Source organism: Oryza glaberrima, chromosome 2 (assembly GCF_000147395.1).
Source record: "Oryza glaberrima chromosome 2, OglaRS2, whole genome shotgun sequence".
In the NCBI taxonomy this organism is placed as follows: domain Eukaryota; kingdom Viridiplantae; phylum Streptophyta; class Magnoliopsida; order Poales; family Poaceae; genus Oryza; species Oryza glaberrima.
In genome coordinates this window covers 17,372,055-17,375,883 of record NC_068327.1, presented here as the reverse complement: position 1 = coordinate 17,375,883, position 3,829 = coordinate 17,372,055, and positions in this window count along the sequence as shown.

Genomic DNA, 3,829 nt, shown 5'->3' with positions numbered 1-3,829 from the left:
TCCATAAAACTCAAAATCTTATGTCCTGAAGCAGCATCAACTAGTTGATCGGCTACTGGCATTGGGTATTCATCTTTCGGGGTGGCCTTATTCAAATTTTGGAAATCAATGCATACCCTGACCTTGCTGTTTTTCTTGATAACAGGAACTATACTAGAAACCCACTCAGCATATCGGCAAGGACGGATAAAACCACCATCATATAATCTTTTAATCTCAGCCTTGACCGATTCAAGCATGTCGGCCTTGCATCTCCTCGGAGGTTATTGATGTGGCATAACCCCTGGTTTGATAGGTAGCTGATGTTCAACAATCGATCGGCTGAGTCCAGGCATCTCGTAATACTCTCAAGCGAAGCAATCTCTAAACTCTTTTAAGAGCTCTATCAGCTTGGTTCTAAACTCTGGAGATAAGTTCCTACTAATAAATGTCGGCCTGGGCCGATCGCCTGGACCTATGTCCACTTCTTCCAAATCATCGGCCGACATGAAACCTTGACCTTGCTTGTCATCGAGATCATCTACCGTGTCCGTAGTGTAGACACTTGAACCCTCCACGACGCCCTCAAAGTAATAGCTTGGGTTCTCCATCTTTAATTGGCTGTATATCAGAATCGGACACTTTTAGAAAATCTCCATCCCAGACTTTTCCAGATAAACAATCAAGGTCATCCATCTCCCAAAGAGCTAAATCAGCACTGGCAACATTAACTGACTTGTCGGCTGGCACGATCTCTATTTTGTCGCCTTGCCACTGAATCAAACATTGATGCATAGTTGAAGGAATGCAACAATTGGCGTGAATCCAATCCCTCCCAAGCAACAAGCTGTAAGAACCTTTCCCATCGATGACAAAAAACGTGGTAGGAATAGTCTTACTGCCGACTGTCAGCTCCACATTTAAAACAACTTTGGTTTCTGATGGATTGCCACCAAAATCTTTGAGCACCATGTTTGTCTTGGTGAGATCCTCGGCATTTCTACCCAACTTCCTGAACATAGCATAGGGCATCAAATTTACCGCGGCCCCACCATCAACCATCATTTTAGACATCGGCTTTCCATTGACGTAGCCGTTTATATACAATGGTTTAAGATGCCGATTCTCTGTCCCCTCGGGTTTCTCGAACACTGCCTGTTCTGGTGACAGAACCAACTTAGCCGATTCCTCTTCCACCTCGTCAACATTGGCTTGGTCGATCCCGAATTCGCCTGGAAGGGTAAAGACCATGTTAACCGGTGCCGTCACAACACACTTCCCTTTTGCCTACCTTTTTGCCTCAACGGCTACAACATCATCGGCTGCAGGAACCTGATTCTTAACACGCCACTCCTGCCTTGGTTTTGCTTTCTTCAGCCGATGATTAATTTCTTGTTCAGCCTCTTGAAGGCGCTCCCTGTTCCTCAATCGTTGAACCCTTCTCTTCTGATTCTTCGTGAAAATACCAGAAGGACACCATTGATTCTTCCTGATTACATTGTCCTTTTAGCCATGATCTTGATTTACTGGACCCAATCTTTGATGAACAGAAACTCTTGTCTGCCTTAGCCGATTGCCCCTATTATATGATCGGCTTGAGTTCTCGACGATATCACTGCACCCAGGGCAGTTTTCAATAGATGGCAACCTCATACCTTCATTCCAGCAGAATCTAAAGAACTCACAACCCCAATGAGGATCAAAACCATCATCGTATTTCTCATGATGCTTCTCCTGCTGCTTGTCATACTTCTTGTGATATTTGTTGATAATCTTAGCCGAATTCACCCGAAAACCCCTTGCACGGGCCCTATCGGCTGTTTGGCCAGCTGTATGCACCATATTAACAGGAAAAGGATTACCATCGACCTTCATCAGCTTTCTGGAATCATCAAACCTAATCTTGCCTCACTCAATGGCCACCTGAATCTGCTGTCTAAAAACCTTGCAATCGTTAGTAGAATGGGACCCAAAATTATGCCATTTGCAATACTTCTTTTTGCCTAATTCCTCAGCCGATGGGATTGTATGACCTGCAGGAAGTTGAATTTGCTTCTCTCGGAGTAGCAGATCAAAGATCTTGTCGGCTTTAGTAATATCAAAATCATACTTCTCCTCTTTTCCAGAACTTTTTACCCATTGGCATGGTATGACCTTTTTACTCCTCACCCACTCGGCTCTAGCTATTTCAGAATCGTCCTCGTCATCATCCGATCCATACATGTACGGACAAACATGATTAACCTTCTTAGAGTTTTTCCTAACTTCCGCGGACCTATGCTCATGCAAGGTTACTTTCTGTATCAGATGTGACAAGCTATCAAAGTCCTCAGACGAGAATTTCTCCCTAATCGGAGCAATCGTACCCTGAAAAGCCAAATCGGCTAACTGGGGATCAGTTAAACTCAAGCTAAAGCATTTGTTCCTCATCTCCCTGAATCTCTGAATATACTCGTGCACAGGTTGATCATGTCACTGCTTAATCGCTGTCAAGTCAGATAATTTCTTCTCATGAACCCCACTGTAGAAATAGCTGTGGAATTGCTTCTCCAAATCGGCCCAGCTATTGATCGACCCATACGGCAAAGAAGAAAACCAAGTAAAAGCCGATCTAGACAAAGATAACCGGAATAACCTAACCTTCAGAGCATCTACAGCCGATGCTTCACCATACTGAGCTAAGAATCGGCTAATGTGCTCATAAGTTGACACACCATCTTGTCCCGAAAATTTGGAGAAGTCCGGAACTTTGAACCGATTGGGAAGAGGAACTCTCTCAAACCACTCAGGGTAAGGCTGCCGATACAAGCTTCCTGTCTCTTTTGGTTTAATCCCAAATTGTTCCCACATTACGTCAGCAATCACATAAGCCCACGGTCGTTGCTGAGCTACCCCTTGTGACTGTTGCTGCACAGGCTCGAACTGACCGTATTGAGGCGCAAACTGAGGTTGAGCCAATCCCCCTGGCTGATATTGGGCTTGCGGGGAAGGAAGCTGATATTGGTAATTCAAGTTACCCCCTTAGTAATTATGAAGGTTCGGCTGGATATTACGTACCAAATGCTCAGGAACAACTTGAGGTATTACTATGCCATCCGGCTGTACGTGGTGAACCAAGTGTTCTGGGACAACTTGATTTAAAAATTGTTGCACAGGCTGACCACCAGGCGTTGCAAACCCGGCCGATGCACCTATTGAACCTTGGCGCTGGATCGGCTGAACGATTTGCTGTCTTAACAGCGTCTGCTGAATCGGCTGCAGAGGCTGCTGCCTTGGTGGTGTTTGCTGAACTGGTTGCATGACCTGTTGCTGGATTGGTTGCACAACCTGCTGAATTGGGGGTGTCTGCTGAATCGGCTGCTGTTGTATTGGATCAACAATAGGTTGAGGCGGCAGAAACGTGGCAGCAACCTGATCTTGGGTCAGCCGATTCGCAACCTGCCCACCATGCTGTGGCTGCTCTCTCATTAACAACCGAGGGTTCATTGGCTGGCCTGGCGCCATTGCTAACGGAACAGGTAGGGGAGTTGACGCCAGTGCCGTCGGCTAAGATGTTGGTGCAACTGAGGGAACCGCCTGAGTTGATGGCTGAACATCGGTAATCAAAGACCGATAATTTGGAAAGACACCTCCTTGCAAATAATCCGGGCCTGCAGCCTGATGCTCAGCTATTAAACCATCGGCTATGGACTTCATCATGTTTGATAAGGTATTGACTAACACCCCAGATTGATTGATCAAAGCATGATGCACAGCGTAGTCGACCTGATCTTGGAAATTACTGAAAAAACCTTGTGTCTGTTGTAGGCTCTCCGGATCTTCCATTATATTTGAGAGATGAAGTGAATAA